The sequence below is a fragment of the Pseudophryne corroboree genome, chromosome 8 (genome assembly GCF_028390025.1).
Source record: "Pseudophryne corroboree isolate aPseCor3 chromosome 8, aPseCor3.hap2, whole genome shotgun sequence".
Classification (NCBI taxonomy): domain Eukaryota; kingdom Metazoa; phylum Chordata; class Amphibia; order Anura; family Myobatrachidae; genus Pseudophryne; species Pseudophryne corroboree.
In genome coordinates, this window is record NC_086451.1 from 346,336,185 (window position 1) to 346,360,830 (window position 24,646).

At 47.3% G+C, this 24,646-nt stretch overlaps 1 protein-coding gene and 1 pseudogene across 4 annotated transcripts in view; both read left to right on the forward strand.

Annotated features, from left to right (window-relative positions):
* Window positions 1–24,646, forward strand: part of GPC3 (glypican 3) — a 1,559,491-nt gene that overhangs the window by 1,388,718 nt on the left and 146,127 nt on the right. The gene's annotated exons all lie outside the window — the stretch shown is intronic.
* LOC134952185 (5S ribosomal RNA) lies at window positions 7,382–7,500 on the forward strand (annotated as a pseudogene).

Below are 24,646 nucleotides of genomic sequence, written 5' to 3' on the forward strand. Positions count from 1 at the left end.
GCGATCAACTTGGAATTACCCCCTCAGACCGGATCATAGATGTGCTAAATTTTCACCTACGATCAGTTACACAGACATGCGGGGGGGACGCCCAGCACAAGGCTAGTCCGCTCCGCATGTCAGGCCCCCCCCCGCACAAGTACAAAAGCATCGTACAGCGGTGATGCTTTTGTACTTCACGAGTAGCTCCCTACCAGCGCAGCTCCTGCGTCCTGGCAGGGAGCTACCTGTCGCTGTCCAGGTCGCAGGGCTGCTTGTGACGTCATGCAGCCGCCGCGGCCCGCCCCTGCGCACGGTCTGGGCACGCCTGCGCTGCCCGGCCCGTGCCCCTAAAACGGCGGCCAAACGCACAGCAGCGATCAGGTCTGAATTGGCCCCCATGTCCTTTCACGAAGTACACCACTGCATATAAGTAGACAGGGAGTGAGTGACCAAATTGTGAGTCAACACCACATTTGAGACAATGGATTCCACATGCTCATCCAAGGCTTTGGTGGCTGCTTTGATGAGTCATATCACTAAATGCATGCTTAGATAAAACTGCCTTTTCCTTCATACATGACCCAAGTGAAGGATTAGAGGAGCGTAGATGTATTCTGTATCGATACACATGAAGACAGCATTTGAATTATTTAATAGGAGCTGCGCACCCTTACCCTATATTCAAATCATATATAAAAAAAATCTATAATACCATCTGTCTGCTTGCAGCAGATTGAAGCTGTTATTCTTTATATTGCACGTAATATTATCCATTATAAATTCACATTTTGTGTAGCACAAAGCACATTTCACTATTTACTTTTGCAACATTACTAAAGATTGTTGTTACGTATAGATTTGTATTTTAACCTTATCACTAGGCCGGCTTTGTGTAAGTCTTCGCTTACAGACTGCATAGCACAGAGAATTGTATTGTACCAGTCTCTTTTAAGGCATTTTGTGAAAAAGAAATAGAGAAATGTACACAGAATAGAATTCTTTGCTGAGACACAGTTAAACATCCAGGAATTTTGTTTTAAGTTCCCCTTTATCCGTTTAATAAGTCCATTACTAGCATTCTGGCATATTTTAAGACCCTTTCATGCTGAACCGGGAGAAGACTTGGACATGCTTTGCATTTCAAACTTTCTTTGTCTATGAATCTGCAGAAGGCAAAGTTATTTCTGCTCTAAAATAACAGGCGCGGCGAACAGCTAATCTCTCTTCATTCCCAGTTTCTTACATTATTTTCAGCACAGAGTTTGTGTTGGCTACAAAACACTGCATTCACCAAGAACCAAACAAAAGAAGCAGAACCTACGATAGATGCAGTTACTGCGCTAGAGGAGACACAAAGATCTGCTTCGTGCGGCCATTAAGAACTTCAAATCTTTCCAATTTTATAGCCCAGTATTTTATGCTAATTTCAGTTATTGAAACTGATAAGTGCATTTAAATATCTATAACAGGTGAGACCTTAACACAATTACATTATCCTTTTTAGGTTTAACTCCTTGGCAACCACAAAGTGGAATGCACTGGGGTAAATACAAGGGGTGCTCTTTGGTATACTGTGAGCTAAGGGCCTCATTCAGGTTTGTTAGCAAACCAGAAAAGTAAGCAATTGAGCAAAACCATGTTGCATTGCTGGTGGGGCATATGTAACGTGTGCAGAGGGATTTAGATTTGGGTGGGGTGTGTTCAAAATGAAGTCTAAATTGCAGTGTAGAAATTAAGCAGCATCCAGTATTTACCCTGCACAGAAACAATATAACCCACCCAATTCTAGATTTCTCTGCACATGTTACTTCTGCCCCACCTGCAGTGCAACATGGTTTTGCCTAATTGCTAACTTTTTTGGTTTGCGAACAAACCTGAATAACCTAAATTTGCTCTTTCACCGAATGTATGGGATAATCTGGAGAATTTCAGTGAGCTCTTCCAGACTCCCAAGAGAGGAATCCAACCTCCTGTATCCGCCCACTTCCTCAATAATTTAGCAGTATTGTTTGTGTGACCCCACCCCCTGATGCTGATGATGCACACCCAGTATTCTCCCCACCCTTTATTTTTCAGGTGGTCAGCCCGGCAGAGTTGCTCTGCCACATGGGACTCAGCCACCTCTGCCACTAACTTAAAGAGACGGCTGTTGGGCTGTGTGCAGCACCCATTTAAATTTGGCACTGTTCATGAGCCAATCACAAGCAGTCAGAGATTGGCTTGCTGCATCGTAGCGCTGCCCATTTGCGGCATCTGCATGGGGGCTGGAGCCATCCTGGCAACTCCGCACAGCCTGTTACTCCGCTGCGTGGCATCTCCGTTACCACCCAACACCTCACATCTGAGGCCTCCACCTGCATCTGTTCTCCTGCGCTCTACCTGAGAGGTGTATGTGTGCAGCCGCCGGCAGGGCCAACATGTCCAAGCATGAGTAGGTCCTGGTGCTCGACCTACCACACAAGTTAACATTCAAAGGTAACCGTGGCTGGGGAGAGGCACATTGCTGTCATTACTACCAGTGGCATGTGTGTGTGGGCGAGCGCTGTCTGCAGCACACACACCTCCTGGTGTCAACTGCTTGCTGTCCATTTTCAGCTGTCTTACACCTACACCTACTATATATATATATATATATATATATATATATATCAAAGTAGAATGGCACTCTAGGTACAATTATACAGCTGCCGGGGTGCCCTCCTTAGAATAGCATACACATCTCCATGTCCATACATACAGACGAGGCGGCACTCCATCGGTCTTGATTTTGAAAAACAATTTAATGCTCAATGGCCAACGTTTCAAGGCCCTACGGCCTTTTCGTCAGGGCGTGACAAAACAATAAGTGCATGAAAAACATACCTTATATAGGGATATTCTGCCTATATGTGATGGTGTTCCCCTGGCTCCCGCCGCTGTCCAGTAGTCGCGGGCATGTGTAACGCCACAGGGACGCACTTACCAATGACGCGGCATGCTGCAGTGGCCGCTGGGAGTGTAGTCAGGGCAATATATATATGTAGTGTGTGTGTATATATATATATATATATATTATATTGGGTATAAGAGGCCATATTGTGTGGGCATAGTGTATAATAAGGAGCCATACTGTGTGGGCATAGTGTGCAATAAAGGGGCCATATTGTGTGGGCATAGTGCGCAATAAAGGAGCCATACTGTGTGGGCATAGTGTGCAATAAAAGGGCCATACTGTATGGGCATAGTGTGCAATAAAGGGGCCATACTGTAAGGGCATAGTGTGCAATAAAGGGGCCATACAGTATGGGCATAATGGTGGTCATTCCGAGTTGTTCGCTCGGTAAATTTCTTCGCATCGCAGCGATTTTCCGCTTAGTGCGCATGCGCTATGTCCGCACTGCGACTGCGCCAAGTAAATTTGCTAAGAAGTTAGGTATTTTACTCAGGGCATTACGAGGTATTTTCTTCGTTCTGGTGATCGGAGTGTGATTGACAGGAAGTGTTTGTTTCTGGGCGGAAACTGGCCGTTTTATGGGTGTGTGCGGAAAAACGCTACCGTTTCTGGGAAAAACGCGGGAGTGGCTGGAGAAACGGGGGAGTGTCTGGGCGAACGCTGGGTGTGTTTGTGACGTCAAACCAGGAACGACAAGCACTGAACTGATCGCAGATGCCGAGTAAGTCTCGAGCTACTCAGAAACTGCTAAGAGGTGTGTAATCGCAATTTTGAGAATCTTTCGTTCGCAATTTTACTATGCTAAGATTCACTCCCAGTAGGCGGCGGCTTAGCTTGTGCAAAGCTGCTAAAAGCAGCTTGCGAGCGAACAACTCGGAATGACCACCCATGTGCAATAAAGGGGCCATACTGTATGGGCATAGTGTGCAATAAAGGGCCATACTGTGTTGGCATAGTGTGCAATAAGGGGCCATACTGTGTGGGCATAGTGTGCAATAAAGGGCCATACTGTGTTGGCATAGTGTGCAATAAGGGGCCATACTGTGTGGGCACAGTGTGCAATAAGAAGTCCATACTGTGTGGGCATACTGCACAATAAGAGGCCATACTGTGTGGGCATAGTGTGCAATAAAAGGGCCATACTGTATGGGCATAGTGCGCACTAAGGGGGCCATACTATGTGGACATGGTGCGCAATAAAGGGACCATACTGTGTAGGCATAGTGCACAATAAAGGGCCATACTGTGTAGGCATAATATGCAATAAAGGGACATACTGTGTATAAATAGTGTGCAATAAGGGGCCATAAAGTGTGGGCATAATGTAAATCAGTACTTTTGTGCGCCCATGCCCCTTCCCTGTGAGGCCACACCCCATTTTTTGGACCAGGGACCCCTCCGGGCTGCTACTTGTTGCCACCCGGCTGGCAACATTTCCTGTGGAGAACACTGTACACTGCACCACCCGCCTGGATAACTGCTCCAGGATCTCCCAAAGGAACAGTTAGAAAGCAGATAATTATGTTGTGAACACCAGCTCAGAGAATAGATCACAATCAGGGCCGTAACTAGCGGTTTGCCAGTAGTGCCTTGCCCACAGTGCATGTGCACTATGGGTGCACCATCTGGCAGCACCCGCAAGGCCGCTCGCCACTGCCACCCGCCACCGCTGCCGTCCACCGCCATTAGCCTCAGTGCTGCTCACCGTCCTGTATATAGTGGTGCGCTCGGCTCCTTCTCTGCTCAGCGCACCACTATATACAAGATAATGCGCAGCAATTCAGCTTCTACCCAGATACATTGCCCCCCCCTGCAGTGTCTCCAGAGTCCAGGGAGAGATGTGATGACGTCTCTTCCAGACCCAGACCACTTCCACAGTGCCCTGTCCCTCCTGGTTCTGTCACCTCTAATGTCCCGTCCCTGTCACATTTGTCCTTATTGTGTTTATATCACCTCTATCCTGTCCGTGTCACTTTTATTCTGTCTTTCACTTTTGTCATGTCACAACTGTATTTAAAAATGATCCTCTGACTGATTGTAGCAGGGACAGCTCTACTGTAATGTGAATAACGGACACTACCATACCTTCCAACATCTGTGTCTTGGTAGTCGGGACCCCACATGCGGCGTAAAGGGGCCGCCGAAAAGGGGGTCTGGTCTGTGGGAAAGGGGGTGTGGCTTTGCAATCATTTTAGTCACAGTGGGGACATGGCCAGCGTTTTGTTAGCTGCTGGTCCTGCCCCAAGTCCCTCTGGCTCCAGGACAGCATCTATTCACCACTGCTCTGGTTTGCACTAAGCAAAGCAGCAAGTGACAGGGGGTCACAGTTGCCTACCCTTCCTCCCTGCTGTTGTTAATGCATACCTACCCTCCCTGCTGTTGTTAATCGCATACTTGCCTACTTTTGAAAATGCATTTCAGGGAGATTGTGAAAGTAACACCTATCAGCGCGGGCGCGTACTGCTACATTTGAGAGGCGTGTCATGAATAAAAATTACATCCAAATGTAAATGAGCCCCAAAGTTAGTAAGATCTACGTGTTGAAGAAAAGACACTGATATTTTGCAGGATTTTTTAGTGTATTGTGTTTTACAAGAGGTTCCATATACTGTAAGTGGCCACAAGAAACCTTTAAAATGCATGTAACCATAGGGATCATCGTGCCTTATAACCAATACAGGGAAATGGCACTGATGATCCCATTTGAATGTATGTATCTCTGATTTCTCTTTTTTTTCAGGGAGATTGAGGGACTATTCAGGGAGTGAGGGAGATTGCTACTATTTCATTTAATCTCCTGCAGAATGAGGGAGGGTAGGCAAATATGTGTTAATGTGGTACATTATCATGCATAGACTAGCAGTATTTACTACAGACCATGCACTCTCTAATGATTAGCCAAACCTCTGTGGTAGCTAGCCACACCCCCTTTGGAGCCTGGCTACACCTTTGAGCATGCGCCTCTACCACTGCATTCCTCTGGTGGGCCCTTCATGCCCCAGTTGAACACTGAGCACTGATTATAATCTTCTTTGCAAGTTCTGAAGACTTTGTTGATGTATTGACACAGCACCATGGCTTGCTATGAGGAATCCTGGTCCACCAGAAAGATTCTGATGAGCTGCCCTGGCATCCAGTCTAGCGTTGCTGAAATTGAATAGGCAAATTACAGTTTTAGCAGAATAGCCAAACCAGAGAACAGGATTGAAAGGTGCAGCTAATAACAGTCTAGGAGGGCATATTTATCAATCTTTTTTTTCTACTAAAATAATGACAAAATGGGTGTTTTCTCATTATTTTATTTTCACATAAATAACTTGGAGGACCCCCATGCTCTAAAATCCGCAATACCTCCGCATGCTGATTGCATTTGCCATTCTTCTGATGGGAAATGCAATCAGCCCAGATTTAACAAACTTTAAATGTTACATCTTTTTGGATCAAGCACTTCTAAAATAACACCATCTTCAGATGGCGTTATAGAAGCTTTGGTCCATTTCCCTTAGTCCAGCTCTAGCCTTCGTGACATCTGACAGGCAGCGCAGAACCCAGAGCCTTTGGCACACAGGCTGCATCCAGAAAGAAAATAAATAATTATAATAGAAAATAATAATAGAAAATAAATCAAATAAAACGTACCTACATTTAGGAATCGGTGGACTGCTGTTGTAATCCGATCAGCTGAAGCTGTGTGGTCAGCTGATGTGCACCGAAAGCCTCGGCAGGCATCTCAGCTGACCACACAACTGAAGCAGTCCACTAACCAGAGATCCCTGGGCAGTGGCGAATTTCCCATTAGGCACATGAGGCACGTGCCTAGGGGTGGCACTTGTTTGGGGGCAGCACATGGATGCTTGTGTGTTGGTATTGTCAGCCCAAAAAGTACCAGTGACTACAAAATATTTCCACTGTACTCAGGGCCGGTTCTTGCCCTTGTGGCGCCCCGGGCAAAATGATAGGGGCGTGGCTTTATACAGGGCGTGGTCAGTTACGCCCTTATTTGTGCCCCCTGGTCACAATTGTGTAACTTTTCGTTTTTTTTTTCACATTTTCTACAACAGGGTCAGTTTATTACTCCTGATTCATTTTGAAATTTATTGAAATGTGAATTGTATTATCTGTTCAATCGAGAGAAGAGCTTTTATGATCTTTTTCATTGATATTTTCCATTGACATTTTGCTCCTACCTCTATGTAATAAACCAGAAATCTTTAATTTCTTACCACAAATTCCTCTAGTACCCCTCTCTCTCATTCACTGTCCGCTATAACAATATATGACAGCAGAAGTTGGGGTACTCCTGTCTATCCCTATCTACTCGAGAGCTCTCTCATCCATCTGCCTAGATACCAAATTCTCTGCAAAACATTAGTTACAGGGATTTGGGGCAAACCAACGTGACAGCAGAAGTTCTCACATTTGGTACACATGCCAAAACCACCAACTCTCTCATTTGTTGTAAATAACCACTACTGCCACACTTCACTGGCCACGCCCAAATCCATCTGATCTTGGAAGGAAAGCAGTGAAAGGCCTGATCAGTACTAGGTCAGGTGACTACCTTGGAATATCAGGTGCAGTAGAGGCATCTAACAAATTATCAACAAACAGCAGAAGTGGTGGAGAAAAAATTGGCCCTTACCTCTTTCCTGTATTTTCTCACCTTCATACATAGGTATCTCTTTACATACATCTCTTCGAAATAACATAAAGAGGAAACCAGAGGTAAATATTGTGTAGCTGTATATATGTTTACCACATACCAGCTAAAAGCCCTACTTAGTAAATAAGTATAATTTCTCTATCGTCCTAGTGGATGCTGGGGTTCCTGAAAGGACCATGGGGAATAGCGGCTCCGCAGGAGACAGGGCACAAAAAGTAAAGCTTTAGGATCAGGTGGTGTGCACTGGCTCCTCCCCCTATGACCCTCCTCCAAGCCTCAGTTAGATTTTTGTGCCCGGCCGAGAAGGGTGCAATCTAGGTGGCTCTCCTGAGCTGCTTAGAAAAGTTTAGCTTAGGTTTTTTATTTTACAGTGAGTCCTGCTGGCAACAGGATCACTGCAACGAGGGACTTAGGGGAGAAGAAGTGAACTCACCTGCGTGCAGGATGGATTGGCTTCTTTGGCTACTGGACATTAGCTCCAGAGGGACGATCACAGGTACAGCCTGGATGGTCACCGGAGCCTCGCCGCCGGCCCCCTTGCAGATGCTGAAACGAGAAGAGGTCCAGAATCGGCGGCAGAAGACTCCTCAGTCTTCTTAAGGTAGCGCACAGCACTGCAGCTGTGCGCCATTTCCTCTCAGCACACTTCACACGGCAGTCACTGAGGGTGCAGGGCGCTGGGAGGGGGGCGCCCTGGGAGGCAAATGAAAACCTTTTTTGGCTAAAAATACCTCACATATAGCCTCCGGGGGCTATATGGAGATATTTAACCCCTGCCAGAATCCGTTAAGAGCGGGAGACGAGGCCGCCGAAAAAGGGGCGGGGCCTATCTCCTCAGCACACAGCGCCATTTTCCCTCACAGAAAGGCTGGAGGGAAGGCCCCCAGGCTCTCCCCTGCACTGCACTACAGAAACAGGGTTAAAACAGAGAGGGGGGGCACTAATTTGGCGTTAGAAATATATAAAAAAGATGCTATAAGGGAAAACACTTATATAAGGTTGTCCCTATATAATTATAGCGTTTTTGGTGTGTGCTGGCAAACTCTCCCTCTGTCTCTCCAAAGGGCTAGTAGGTCCTGTCATCTATCAGAGCATTCCCTGTGTGTGTGCTGTGTGTCGGTACGTGTGTGTCGACATGTATGAGGACGATGTTGGTGAGGAGGCGGAGCAATTGCCTGTAATGGTGATGTCACTCTTTAGGGAGTCGACACCAGAATGGATGGCTTATTTAGGGAATTACGTGATAATGTCAACACGCGCCAAGGTCGGTTGACGACATGAGACGGCCGACAAACAATTAGTACCGGTCCAGACGTCTCAAAAACACCGTCAGGGGTTTTAAAACGCCCGTTTACTTTAGTCGGTCGACACAGACACAGACAGGGACACTGAATCCAGTGTCGACGGTGAATAAACAAACGTATTCCTTATTAGGGCCACACGTTAAGGGCAATGAAGGAGGTGTTACATATTTCTGATACTACAAGTACCACAAAAGAGGGTATTATGTGGGATGTGAAAAAACTACCGTAGTTTTTCCTGAATCAGATAAATTAAATGAAGTGTGTGATGATGCGTGGGTTCCCCCCGATAGAAAATATCGGCGGTATACCCTTTCCCGCCAGAAGTTAGGGCGCGTTGGGAAACACCCCTTAGGGTGGATAAGGCGCTCACACGCTTATCAGAACAAGTGGCGGTACCGTCTATAGATAGGGCCGTCCTCAAGGAGCCAGCTGACAGGAGGCTGGAAAAATATCATAAAAAGTATATACACACATACTGGTGTTATACTGCGACCAGCGATCGCCTCAGCCTGGATGTGCAGAGCTGGGGTGGCTTGGTCGGATTCCCTGACTAAAAATATTGATACCCTTGACAGGGACAGTATTTTATTGACTATAGAGCATTTAAAGGATGTATTTCTATATATGCGAGATGCACAGAGGGATATTTGCACTCTGGCATCAAGAGTAAGTGCGATGTCCATATCTGCCAGAAGATGTTTATGGACACGACAGTGGTCAGGTGATGCAGATTCCAAACGGCACAAAGGTGTATTGCCGTATAAAGGAAGAGGAGTTATTTGGGGTCGGTCCATCGGACCTGGTGGCCACGGCAACTGCTGGAAAATCCACCGTTTTTACCCTAAGTCACATCTCTGCAGAAAAAGACACCGTCTTTTCAGCTTCAGTCCTTTCGTCCCTATAAGAGTCATATCTGCCCAGGGATAGAGGAAAGGGAAGAAGACTACAGCAGGCAGCCCATTCCCAGGAACAGAAGCGTTCCACCGCTTCTGACAAGCTCTCAGCATGACGCTGAGACCGTACAGGACCCCTGGATCCTACAAGTAGTATCCCAGGGGTACAGTTTGGAATGTCGAGACGTTTCCCCTGCGCAGGCTCCTGAAGTCTGCTTTACCAAGGTCTCCCTCCGACAAGGAGGCAGTATGGGAAAAAATTCACGAGCTGTATTCCCAGCAGGTGATAATTAAATTACCCCTCCTACAACAAGAAAAGGGGTATTATTCCACACTATATTGTGGTACTGAAGCCAGAAGGCTAGGTGAGACCTATTCTAAATCTAAAAAAAATTGAACACTTACAAAGGTTCAAATCAAGATGGAGTCACTCAGAGCAGTGATAACGAACCGGGAAGAAGGGGACTATCTGGTGTCCCGAGACATCAGGGATGCTTACCTCCATGTCCCAAATTTGCTCTTATCACTAAGGGTACCTCAGGTTCGTGGTACAGAACTGTCACTATCAGTTTCAGACGCTGCCGTTTGGATTGTCTACGGCACCCCGGGTCTTTACCAAGGTAATGGCCGAAATGATGGTTCTTCTTCGAAGAAAAGGCGTCTTAATTATCCCTTACTTGGACGATCTCCTGATAAGGGCAAAGTCCAGGGAACAGTTGGAGGTCGGAGTAGCACTATCTCGGATACTGTTACAACAGCAGGGGTGGATTCTAAATATTCCAAAATCGCAGCTGATCCCGACAACAAGTCTCCTGTGCTTAGGGATGATTCTGGACACAGTCCAGAAAAAGGTGTTTCTCCCGGAAGAGAAAGCCAGGGAGTTATCCGAGCTAGTCAGGAACCTCCTAAAATCAGTGCATCATTGCACAAGGGCCATGGTAAAAAAATGGTGACTTCCTTCGAAGCAATTCCAGTCGGCAGATTTCATGCAAGAACTTTTCAGTGGGATCTGCTGGACAAATGGTCCGGATCGCATCTTCAGATGCATCAGCGGATAACCCTATATCCAAGGACAAGGGTGTCTCTCCTGTGGTGGTTACAGAGTGCTCATCTTCTAGAGGGCCGCAGATTCGGCATTCAGTTTTGGATGTTGGTGACCACGGAGGCCAGCCCGAGAGGCTGGGGAGCAGTCACACAAGGAAAAAATTTCCAGGGAGTGTGATCAAGTCTGGAGATTTTTCTCCACATAAATATAGCTAAGGGTAAAATTATAATGCTCTAAGCTTAGCAAGACCTCTGCTTCAAGGTCAGCCGGTATTGATCCAGTGGGATAAAACATCACGGCAGTCGCCCACGTAAATAGACAGGGCGGCACAAGAAGCAGGAGGGCAGTGGCAAAAACTGCAAGGACTTTTCGCTGGGCGGAAAATCATGTGATAGCACTGTCAGCAGTGTTTCATTCCGGGAATGGAAACTGGGAAGCAGACTTCCTCAGTAGGCACGACCTCCACCCGGCAGAGTGGGAACTTCATGGGGAAGTTTTCCACATAATTGTAAACCGTTGGGAATTACCAAAGGTGGACATGATGGCGTCCCGTCTGAACAAAAAACGGGACAGGTATTGCGCCAGGTTAAGAGACCCTCAGGCAATAGCTGTGGACGTTCTGGTAACACCGTGGGTGTACCAGTCGGTGTATGTGTTCCATCCTCTGCTTTTCATACCTAAGGTACTGAGAATTATAAGACGTAGAGGAGTAAGAATTATACTCATGGCTCCGGATTAACCAAGAAGGACTTGGTACCCGGAACTTCAAGAGATGCTCACAGAGGACTTATGGCCTCTGCCGCTAAGAAGGGACTTGTTTCAGCAAGTACCATGTCTGTTCCAAGACTTACCGCAGCTGCATTTGACGGCATGGCGGTGGAACGCCGGATCCTAAGGGAAAAGGCATTCAGGAAGAGGTCATTCCTACCCTGGTCAAAGCCAGAAAGGAGGTGACCGCACAACATTATCACCACATGTGGCGAAAATATGTTGCGTGGTGTGAGGCCAGGAAGGCCCCACGAAGAAATTTCAACTCGGTCGATTCCTGCATTTCTTGCAAACAGGAGTGTCTATGGGCCTCAAATTGGGGTCCATTAAGGTTCAAATTTCGGCCCTGTCGATTTTTCTTCCAGAAAGAATTGGCTTCAGTTCCTGAAGTCCAGAAGTTTGTCAAGGGAGTATTGCATATACAACCCCCTTTTGTGCCTCCAGTGGCACTGTGGGATCTCAACGTAGTTCTGGGATTCCTCAAAACACATTGGTTTAAAACCAGTCAAATCTGTGGATTTGAAGCATCTCACATGAAAAGTGAACATGCTCTTGGACCTGGCCTGGACCAGGCGAGTGTCAAATTGGTGGTTTTTTTCTCAAAAAAGCCCATATCTGTTTGTCCATTCGGACAGGGCAGAGCTGCGGACTCGTCCCCAGTTCTCTCCCTAAGGTGGTGTCAGTGTTTCACCTGAACCAGCTTATTGGGGTGTCTTGCGCCTACTAGGGACTTGGAGGACTCCAAGTTGCTAGATGTGGTCAGGGCCCTGAAAATATAGGTTCCAGGACGGCTGGAGTCAGGAAAACTGACTTGCTGTTATCCTGTATGCACCCAACAAACTGGGTGCTCTTGCTTTTAAGCAGACTTTTGCTAGTTGGATGTGTAATACAATTCAGCTTGCACATTCTGTGGCAGGCCTGCCACAGCCAAAATATGTAAATGCCCATTCCACAAGGAAGGTGGGCTCATCTTGGGCGGCTGCCCGAGGGGTCTCGGCGTTACAACTTTGCCGAGCGGCTATTTAGTCAGGGGCAAACACGTTTGTAAAATCCTACAAATTTGATACCCTTGCTAAGGAGGACCTGGAGTTCTCTCATTCGGTGCTGCAGAGTCATCCGCACTCTCCCGCCCGTTTGGGAGCTTTGGTATAATCCCCATGGTCCTTTCAGGAACCCCAGCATCCACTAGGACGATAGAGAAAATAAGAATTTACTTACCGATAATTCTATTTCTCGGAGTCCGTAGTGGATGCTGGGCGCCCATCCCAAGTGCGGATTATCTGCATTACTTGTACATAGTTACAAAAATCGGGTTATTATTGTTGTGAGCCATCCTTTCAGAGGCTCCGCTGTTATCATACTGTTAACTGGGTTCAGATCACAGGTTGTACAGTGTGATTGGTGTGGCTGGTATGAGTCTTACCCGGGATTCATAAATCCTTCCTTATTGTGTACGCTCGTCCGGGCACAGTACCTAACTGAGGCTTGGAGGAGGGTCATAGGGGGAGGAGCCAGTGCACACCACCTGATCCTAAAGCTTTACTTTTTGTGCCCTGTCTCCTGCGGAGCCGCTATTCCCCATGGTCCTTTCAGGAACCCCAGCATCCACTACGGACTCCGAGAAATAGAATTATCGGTAAGTAAATTCTTATTTTCTCTAACGTCCTAAGTGGATGCTGGGGACTCTGTAAGGACCATGGGGAATAGCGGCTCCGCAGGAGACTGGGCACAAAAGTAAAAGCTTTAGGACTACCTGGTGTGCACTGGCTCCTCCCCCTATGACCCTCCTCCAAGCCTCAGTTAGATTTCTGTGCCCGAACGAGAAGGGTGCACACTAGGTGGCTCTCCTGAGCTGCTTAGTGAAAAGTTTAGTTTTAGGTTTTTTATTTTCAGTGAGACCTGCTGGCAACAGGCTCACTGCACCGAGGGACTAAGGGGAGAAGAAGCGAACTCACCTGCGTGCAGAGTGGATTGGGCTTCTTAGGCTACTGGACATTAGCTCCAGAGGGACGATCACAGGCCCAGCCATTGATGGCTCCCAGAGCCGCGCCGCCGGCCCCCTTACAGAGCCAGAAGACTGAAGAGGTCCGGAAAATCGGCGGCAGAAGACGTCCTGTCTTCAATAAGGTAGCGCACAGCACCGCAGCTGTGCGCCATTGCTCTCAGCACACTTCACACTCCGGTCACTGAGGGTGCAGGGCGCTGGGGGGGGCGCCCTGAGACGCAATATAAACACCTTAGATGGCTAAAAATACATCACATATAGCTCCTGGGCTATATGGATGCATTTAACCCCTGCCAGAATTCACTGAAAAACGGGAGATAAGGCCGCCGAGAAGGGGGCGGAGCCTATCTCCTCAGCACACTGGCGCCATTTTCCCTCACAGCTCCGTTGGAGGGAAGCTCCCTGGCTCTCCCCTGCAGTCACTACACTACAGAAAGGGTTAAAAAAGAGAGGGGGGCACTAATTAGGCGCAGTATTAAAGATACAGCAGCTATAAGGGGAAAAACACTTATATAAGGTTATCCCTGTATATATATAGCGCTCTGGTGTGTGCTGGCAAACTCTCCCTCTGTCTCCCCAAAGGGCTAGTAGGGTCCTGTCCTCTATCAGAGCATTCCCTGTGTGTGTGCTGTGTGTCGGTACGTTTGTGTCGACATGTATGAGGAGAAAAATGATGTGGAGACGGAGCAGATTGCCTGTAATAGTGATGTCACCCCGTAGGGGGTCGACACCTGAGTGGATGAACTGTTGGAAGGAATTACGTGACAGTGTCAGCTCTGTATAAAAGACAGTGGTTGACATGAGACAGCCGGCTACTCAGCTTGTGCCTGTCCAGACGTCTCATAGGCCGTCAGGGGCTCTAATGCGCCCGTTACCTCAGATGGCAGATATAGACGCCGACACGGATACTGACTCCAGTGTCGACGGTGAAGAGACGAATGTGACTTCCAGTAGGGCCACACGTTACATGATTGAGGCAATGAAAAAATGTTTTACACATTTCTGATAATACGAGTACCACCAAAAAGGGGTATTATTTTCGGTGAGGAAAAACTACCTGTAGTTTTCCTGAATCTGAGAAATTAAATGAGGTGTGTGATGATGCGTGGGTTTCCCCCGATAACAACTGATAATTTCTAAAATGTTATTGGCATTATATCCTTTCCCGCCAGAGGTTAGGGTGTGTTGGGAAACATCCCCTAGGGTGGATAAAGCGCTCACACGCTTGTAAGAACAAGGGCTCTACCCTCTCCTGAGATGGCCGCCCTTAAGGATCCTGCTGATAGAAAGCAGGAGGGTATCCTAAAATGTATTTACACACATACTGGTGTTATACTGCGACCAGCAATCGCCTCAGCCTGGATGTGCAGTGCTGGGTTGGTGTGGTCGGATTCCCTGACTGAAAATATTGATACCCTAGATAGGGACAGTATATTATTGCCTATAGAACATTTAAAAGATGCATTTCTATATATGCGTGATGCACAGCGGAATATTTGCCGACTGGCATCAAGTCTAAGTGCGTTGTCCATTTCTGCCAGTAGAGGGTTATGGACACGACAGTGGTCAGGTGATGCGGATTCCAAACGGCATTTGGAAGTATTGCCTTATTAAAGGGAGGAGTTATTTGGGGTCGGTCTTTCAGACCTGGTGGCCACGGCAACAGCTGGGAAATCCACGTTTGTACCCCAGGTCGCCTCTCAACATAAGAAGACGCCGTATTATCAGGCGCAGTCTTTTCGTGGGCAAGCGGGCAAAAGGTTCCTCATTTCTGCCCCGTGACAGAGGGAGAGGAAAAAGGCTGCAGAAATCAGCCAGTTCCCAGGAACAGAAGCCCTCTCCCGCCTCTGCCAAGCCCTCAGTATGACGCTGGGGCTTTACAAGCAGAATCAGGCACGGTGGGGGCCCGTCTCAATGAATTTCAGCGAGCAGAGGGCTCACTCGCAAGTAGACCCCTGGATCCTTCAAGGGATATCTCAGGGGTACAAATTGGAATTCGAGACGTCTCCCCCTCGCCGTTTCCTAAAGTCGGCTTTACCGATGTCTCCCTCTGACAGGGAGGCAGTTTTGGAAGCCATTCACAAGCTGTATTCCCAGCAGGTGATAATCAAGGTACCCCTCCTGCAACAGGGAACGGGGTATTATTCCACACTGTGGTGGTACCGAAGCCGGACGGCTCGGTGAGACCGATTCTAAATCTAAAATCTTGAACACTTACATACGGAGGTTCAAATTCAAGATTCAGTCACTCAGAGCAGTGATTGCGAACCTGGAAGAAGGGGACTACATGATGTCTCGGGACATCAAGGATGCTTACCTTCATGTCCCAATTTACCTTTCTCACCAAGGGTACCTCAGGTTTGTGGTACAGAACTGTCACTATCAGTTCAGACGCTGCCGTAGGGATGGTCCACGGCACCCCGGGTCTTTACCAAGGTAATGGCCGAAATGATGATACTCCTTCGAAGGAAGGGAATTTTAGTTATCCCTTACTTGGACGATTCCCTGATAAGGGTAAGATCCAGGGAACAGTTGGAGGTCGGTGTAGCACTATCTCAGGTAGTGTTGCGGCAGCACGATTGGATTCTCAATATTCCAAAATCGCAGCTGATTCCGACGACTCGTCTTCTGTTCCTAGGGGATGATCCTGGACACAGTCCAGAAAAAGGTGTTTCTCCCGGAGGAGAAAGTCAGGGAGTTATCCGAGCTAGTCGGGAACCTCCTGTAACCGAGCCAAGTCTAAGTACATCAATGAAAGGGTTCTGGGAAAAATGGTGGCTTCCTATGAAGCAATCCCATTCGGCAGATTCCACGCAAGAACTTTCCAGTGGGACCTGCTGGACAAATGGTCCGGGTCGCATCTTCAGATGCATCAGCGGATAACCCTGTCACTAAGGACAAGGGTGTCTCTCCTGTGGTGGTTGCAGTGTGCTCATCTTCTAGAGGGCCGCAGATTCGGCATTCAGGACTGGGTCCTGGTGACCACGGATGCCAGCCTGCGAGGCTGGGGGGGCAGTCACACAGGGAAGGAATTTCCAGGGCTTATGGTCAAGCCTGGAGACATCACTTCACATAAATATCCTGAAGCTAAGGGCCATTTACAATGCTCTAAGCTTAGCAAGACCTCTGCTTCAAGGTCAGCCGGGGTTGATCCAGTCGGACAACATCACGGCAGTCACCCACGTAAACAGACAGGGTGGCACAAGAAGCAGGAGGGCAATGGCAGAAGCTGCAAGGATTTTTCGCTGGGCGGAAAATCATGTGATAGCACTGTCAGCAGTATTCATTCCGGGAGTGGACAACTGGGAAGCAGACTTCCTCAGCAGATACGACCTCCACCCGGGAGAGTGGGGACTTCACCCAGAAGTCTTCCACATGATTATAAACCATTGGGAAAAACTCGACAGGTATTGCGCCAGGTCAAGGGACCCTCAGGCAATAGCTGTAGACGCTCTGGTAACACCATGGGTGTACCAGTCAGTGTATGTGTTCCCTCCTCTGCCATCTCATACCCAAGGTACTGAGAATTATAAGATGGAGAGGAGTAAGCACTGTATTAGTGGCTCCGGATTGGCCAAGAAGGACTTGGTAACCGGAACTTCAAGAGATGCTCACGGAGGATCCGTGGCCTCTACCTCTAAGAAGGGACCTGCTCCAGCAAGGACCCTGTCTGTTCCAAGACTTACCGCGACTGCGTTTGACGGCATAGCGGTTGAACGCCGGATCCTGAAGGAAAAAGGCATTCCGGATGAAGTCATCCCTATCCTGATCAAAGCCAGGAAGGATGTAACCGAAAAACATTATCACCGCATTTGGCGAAAATATGTTGCGTGGTGCGAGGCCAGTAAGGCCCGACGGAGGAAATTCAAATGGGTCGATTACTACATTTCCTGCAAACAGGAGTGTCTATGGGCCTGAAATTGGGGTCCATTAAGGTTCCAATTTCGGCGCTGTCAATTTTCTTCCAAAAAGAACTAGCTTCAGTCCCTGAAGTTCAGACGTTTGTAAAAGGGGTACTGCATATACAGCCTCCTTTTTGTGCCTCCAGTGGCACCTTGGGATCTCAATGTAGTTTTTTTGGGTTCCAAAAGTCACATTGGTTTGAACCACTTAAATCTGTGGAGTTAAAATATCTCACATGGAAAGTGGTCATGCTGTTGGCCCTGGCCTGTGCCAGGCGCGCGTCAGAATTGGCGGCTTTATCCTGTAAAAGCCCTTATCTGATTTTCCATTCGGACAGGGCGGAATTGAGGACTCGTCCTCAGTTTCTCCCTAAGGTGGTTTCAGCGTTTCACCTGAACCAACCTATGGTGGTGCCTGCGGCTACTAGGGACTTGGAGGACTCCAAGTTGCTAGACGTTGTCAGGGCCCTGAAAATATATGTTTCCAGGATGGCTGGAGTCAGAAAATCTGACTCGCTGTTTATCCTGTATGCACCCAACAAGCTGGGTGCTCCTGCTTCTAAGCAGACTATTGCTCGCTGGATTTGTAGTACAATTCAGCTTGCACATTCTGTGGCAGGCCTGCCACAGCCAAAATCTGTAAATGCCCATTCCACAAGGAAGGTGGGCTCATCTTGGGCGGCTGCCCGAGGGGTCTCGGCTTTACAACTTTGCCGAGCAGCTACTTGGTCAGGGGCAAACACGTTTGCTAAATTCTACAAATTTGATACCCTGGCTGAGGAGGACCTGGAGTTCTCTCATTCGGTGCTGCAGAGTCATCCGCACTCTCCCGCCCGTTTGGGAGCTTTGGTATAATCCCCATGGTCCTTACGGAGTCCCCAGCATCCACTTAGGACGTTAGAGAAAATAAGAATTTACTTACCGATAATTCTATTTCTCATAGTCCGTAGTGGATGCTGGGCGCCCATCCCAAGTGCGGATTGTCTGCAATACTTGTACATAGTTATTGTTACAAAAATCGGGTTATTATTGTTGTGAGCCATCTTTTCAGAGGCTCCTCTGTTATCATGCTGTTAACTGGGTTCAGATCACAGGTTGTACGGTGTGATTGGTGTGGCTGGTATGAGTCTTACCCGGGATTCAATATCCTTCCTTATTGTGTACGCTCGTCCGGGCACAGTATCCTAACTGAGGCTTGGAGGAGGGTCATAGGGGGAGGAGCCAGTGCACACCAGGTAGTCCTAAAGCTTTTACTTTTGTGCCCAGTCTCCTGCGGAGCCGCTATTCCCCATGGTCCTTACGGAGTCCCCAGCATCCACTACGGACTATGAGAAATAGAATTATCGGTAAGTAAATTCTTATTAATTTTGTATTATTCTGTTAAATTGACTATCATCAAATGAGGGCCTATAAGCAATCCATAAAAATAATAAAATTTGGCAGGCAGGGGGCTGACGTTACTGTTGTGCCTACTGGCACCCTCAGCCCTAAATCCGCCCCTGTCCATAGTTGCCGACTTTATGGCTGCTCTCTCCAGGAGAGAGCAGCCAGCTCAGCTCAGCAGAGGGCGGGGCAGTGACGTGACGTACAGAGGGGAACGAGCCAGAGGCGGGATGGGGGTGTGGCGGAGGTGGAATAGGGGCGTGATTGATGGAACACGACATGTAAGCCACGCTCCCCGCTGTGTAATGCCACTATTACCGGCATTATACTGCAGGGGGCGTGGCTATGATGACACGATTTAGCAAGAATCACGTCATTGACTGCCCAGACTGCCCACTTTACTCACTAAGTGGTTGGCCGGGCAGGGGCGACCCCAAAAATCGGGAGACATGCCTGTGTTTCCGGGGGGCCGGGAGGGTCACCTGATTTTCGTGAGCCTCCCGGCCATTCCAGGAGAGTAGGCTGTCCCCGGATGCAGGTAAGTTTATTGCTATGTATTTTCTGTTATAAACATCTATTTTCTTTATGCATGCGCCTACACTGCCTTACTGGGCATGTGTAGAGTGTGCCCCTGCTAGTGATGTGGACACATCGCCAGAACAGAGCTTTCATAATTGCATTTAAAATAATAATTTTGATAAACATGCCCCTAGATATAGCCAATCATAGCAGCTGTCCACTATCCATAGACAACCAGTAAATGTGTCCTTTCTAAGCAGATGTGGATACATTGCTACAATAAAACAGCAAAGCAATCTAAATATAGACCCTGAAACACAGCCAACCCACTGACCTCAAAAAAAATATTTAATTTGCTTTGTATATAGGGGAATGCGTTGACTAGCTATAATTTTATGTTCTCTTTTTACCATCTGTGAGAAAACCTTACAGTAGTGTTTTTTCCCACTGCTTCTGTCAGCTATGCTGCAACATATAAGTGGGATATCACAACATGCCTATATTTTTGATTGGCAGCACGATTTGTAATGCAAAGGACTAACAGTTATTTGTGTAATTAGAATTCTAGCAGAAAATATCAAACTAAACTAATATTCTACTTTTTACTTTTATGGCCTTCTATACAAACAACAACTTGTATGGCCCACATAAAACATGAGAATAGCCCTACAGCCATTATCAAATCCTGTGAAGAGCTTAATACTGTAGGTTACAGTCATTAGAAACTACTGATGAAAGCACTGATGATTAGATGTGAGTGTGGCATTTTTGTGTGGCTTTTCTTTATATAGAAGAATAATGATGAAATCTAATATGTATAAAACATTATACGCCCCCCTGTGCTCCCCCATTATTTCAGTAGACTGCTCTTTCTCAAGGAAGTGAGTACTATACCAGTAGCTAGAAAGGAATAATACCCATTTCAGACCGCCACCTATGAACACGGGTTATGGGCACATGAGCACGTATAACCCGTGTTCAGATACAGTCTGAAAGGTGCAAGGATTGAAATACCGGGTCACTACAACCCTGGTCGCGAGCAGGGTTGTACTCATGTTCAACCTGGCTCACTGTGCGTTGTGAGCCAGGTTGACTGTGCTGCCCCCGCCGCTTCACCCCTGACATCACCAACCTGGGTTGCAGACAGCGGCAGCAGGGCGGCTGAGGCGGGGCGCACACTGGGAGCTCCCGTGTCAGGCTCCCGTGTGTGACCCGCCTCAGGCGGTCTGAAAGGGGTATTATTAATTCCCCTTTCAGACAGAGAAAATAATCCAGTAATTTCCCGGCTCTGGAAGGGTCGACCCGGGATTTTTTTCTGTCTGAAAGGGTCAACACGGGACTGAGTTCCCGGGACTGCAACCCAGGTTTCTACCTGGGTTTTTCCCGTATCGTACACGGGTTGCCGGCTGTCTGAAAAGGTCCGACCTGGGATTTTAGAAACGGGTCAAGGTTAACATCGCTGATTGGCTGAGCTGGCGGGGCACTGGTGATTGGCGAGCAGCAGGGTCTCTCTGTTTGGCTGAGCGGGCGTGGCGCTGGCGTCTGAGGTTACAATTGTGCTGCAGAGAAGACGGAGAGAGACAGCATGGCGCACTGGAAGGATGAAGAGATCAGGGAGCTGCTTGCTATTAGAGGGGAGGAGGAGATCCAGAAGCAGATCACTGGGACAGTGAAGGACGCTACAGTGTACACCAACATTGCTAAGATACTTACCTCAAGGGGCATTGAGCGCATACAGCAGCAGGTAGTGAATAAACTGAAAGCTTTCAGAAAATATTACAACAAAGTTCACGACCACAACAGGAGGAAAAGTGGTGCTGCTAGAATGGAGTGGGCTTACTAGGATCAGTGCAATAAAGTTTTTGGCAATTTTGGTTAATCCCATTGCCATTTCATCGTCTAGTTAGGCGTCCTCACGAAGTGCTACCCCGGAGAACAACCAATCCATTCCACCGATGCCACCAATGTTCTGTGATGACATCACTGAGATCAGCGTCACCGATCCGATGGCTGCTGTGGGGGACCCAGTCACCAATACTATTGAGGTCGATGCCAGTGGAAGCAGCACAGGGACGGACTCCGGCTGGGACACCGACTTCTGTGCAGAGTGAGACCCCAAAGTTGCGTAGGAACAGTAAGTTGTTTTTGTTTTACTTTATACACACTTAAGATTTTAGTTTTATTTAATATCCAGATTATAGTATGGGCCATATTCCACAATGATGTTGTTTGCACTTGTGTATGCAGGCGGCAGGAACTGGAAAGATGTGTATGCAGGCGGGTGGGCTGGCTGGCTGGATGGTGAGACACAGTGGCTGTGACCTATGATATCACACCGCCGCGTTTTCAAGGCATACGTCATGGCCAGAGCATGACTGATCCTCTAAGAAGAGCCCGGGCCAACAGTTCTGAAGGTGCAGGAAGTTGCTCTGGCTCCGCGGCACACCTTGCAACTGGTCGCGGCACACTAGTGTGCCACGGCACACTGGTTGAAAAAGCCTGCTCTAGCGCAAAAGTGGTATTATAAAGGACAATTAACACTTACTTTTCGAACAGTATTTTTATTTTCTAAAAAAGTTCATGGATAATATACACATGGTAATCAATGGTTTAAAATGAACATGGGGTCATATGTACGCTATAACTGATAAACCTAATACCGATATACAAACATTTAGACAACATATAACATAGAAGGAATATGTGAGGTTGAAAGTGAAATTAGAGATGATGTTCAATAGTTCTTGCAAATTTTAGTGATGGTTGCAAGTTTCCTCTGGGTTAAGAATACGCTTTAGTGGCGTTTTACTTCTTACCCCTTAGTGTATCTGTTGGGGGATTTTTTCATTCCTCAAAATCTTTCTTCAAACTGTGGAAGTAAACCCAATAGATGTGTAATTTAAGTGGTTCAAAGTCCAAATATGTGCTGTTCTTTGAAGTAAATGATAGAAAGTACCTTAGTTTTTCAAAGATGAGGTGTCTGCCGGCAGACAAGTCAACTCCTGTATCGACGCCTATTCAGCACTTTACAGGCCTGTCAAGTGACCAGGCCATACCTGCCCACTAACTACACACATTATGCCTTCTATTAATGTGTCTAATGTCTACACACATTATGGCCTATTTATGTTTAAAAATTTAAGAAGCAGTTTAAACTGTAAAGATTAGAGATGAGCAGGTTCGGATCCTCGGAATCCGAACCCCCCCCCCCCCCCCCCCCCGAACTTCACCCATTTTACATGGTTCCGAGGCAGACTCGGATCATCCTGCCTTGCTTGGTTAACCCGAGCGCGCCCGAACGTCATCATCCCGCTGTCGGATTCTCGCGAGATTCGTATTCTATATAAGGAGCCGCGCGTTGCCGCCATTTTCACTCGTGCATTGGAGATGATAGGGAGAGGACGTGCAGCGTTCTCTCAGTTGTGTTCAGTGTGCTGCAAATATCTGTGCTCAGTGTGCTGCAAATATCTGTACTCAGTGTGCTTGCAAATATCTGTGCTCAGTGTGCTGAAAATATCTACGTTCTCTGCCTGAAAAATGCTCCATATCTGTGCTCAGTGTGCTGCAAATATCTGTGCTCAGTGTGCTTTATTGTGGGGACTGGGGACCACCAGTATTATATAGTAGGAGGACAGTGCAGAGTTTTGCTGACCAGTGACCACCAGTATTATACGTTCTCTGCCTGAAAAACGCTCCATATCTGTGCTGCATTGTAGTATATAGTAGGAGGACAGTGCAGAATTTTGCTGTGACCACCAGTATATATATAGCAGTACGGTACAGTAGTCCACTGCTCTACCTCTGTGTCGTCAAGTATACTATGCATCCATACCTGTGGTGCATTTTAGTTGTGCGCAGTATATATAGTAGGAGGACAGTGCATAATTTTGCTGACCACCAGTATATAATATATAGCAGTACGGTACAGTAGGCCACTGCTCTACCTACCACTGTGTCGTCAAGTATACTATCCATCCATACCTGTGGTGCATTTAAGTTGTGCGCAGTATATATAGGTGGAGGACAGTGCATAATTGTGCTGACCACCAGTATATAATATATAGCAGTATGGTACAGTAGTCCACTGCTCTACCTACCTCTGTGTCGTCGAGTATACTATCCATCCATACCTGTGGTGCATTTTAGTTGTGCGCAGTATATATAGTAGGAGGACAGTGCATAATTTTGCTGACCACCAGTATATAATATATAGCAGTACGGTACAGTAGGCCACTGCTCTACCTACCTGTGTGTCATCAAGTATACTATCCATCCATACCTGTGGTGCATTTAAGTTGTGCGCAGTATATATAGTAGGAGGACAGTGCATAATTGTGCTGACCACCAGTATATAATATATAGCAGTACAGTACAGTAGTCCACTGCTCTACCTACCTCTGTGTCGTCAAGTATACTATCCATCCATACCTGTGGTGCATTTTAGTTGTGCGCAGTATATATAGTAGGAGGACAGTGCATAATTTTGCTGACCACCAGTATATAATATATAGCAGTACGGTACAGTAGGCCACTGCTCTACCTATCTCTGTGTCGTCAAGTATACTATCCTTCCATACCTGTGGTGCATTTAAGTTGTGCGCAGTATATATAGTAGGAGGACAGTGCATAATTTTGCTGACCACCAGTATATAATATATAGCAGTACGGTACAGTAGGCCATTGCTATTGATATATTACTGGCATATAATTCCACACATTAAAAAATGGAGAACAAAAATGTGGAGGGTAAAATAGGGAAAGATCAAGATCCACTTCCACCTCGTGCTGAAGCTGCTGCCACTAGTCATGGCCGAGACGATGAAATGCCATCAACGTCGTCTGCCAAGGCCGATGCCCAATGTCATAGTAGAAAGCATGTAAAATCCAAAAAACAAAAGTTCAGTAAAATGACCCAAAAATCAAAATTAAAAGCGTCTCATGAGAAGCTTAAACTTGCCAATATGCCATTTACGACACGGAGTGGCAAGGAACGGCTGAGGCCCTGGCCTATGTTCATGGCTAGTGGTTCAGATTCACATGAGGATGGAAGCAATCATCCTCTCGCTAGAAAACTGCAGTGCCACTCCTAGATGGGCCAGGTGTTTGTATCGGCCACTTGGGTCGCTTAGCTTAGCCATCCAGCGACCTTGGTGCACCTCTTTTTTTCTTTGCATCATGTGCTGTTTGGGGACTATTTTTTAAATCTGCCATCCTGTCTGACACTGCAGTGCCACTCCTAGATTGGCCAGG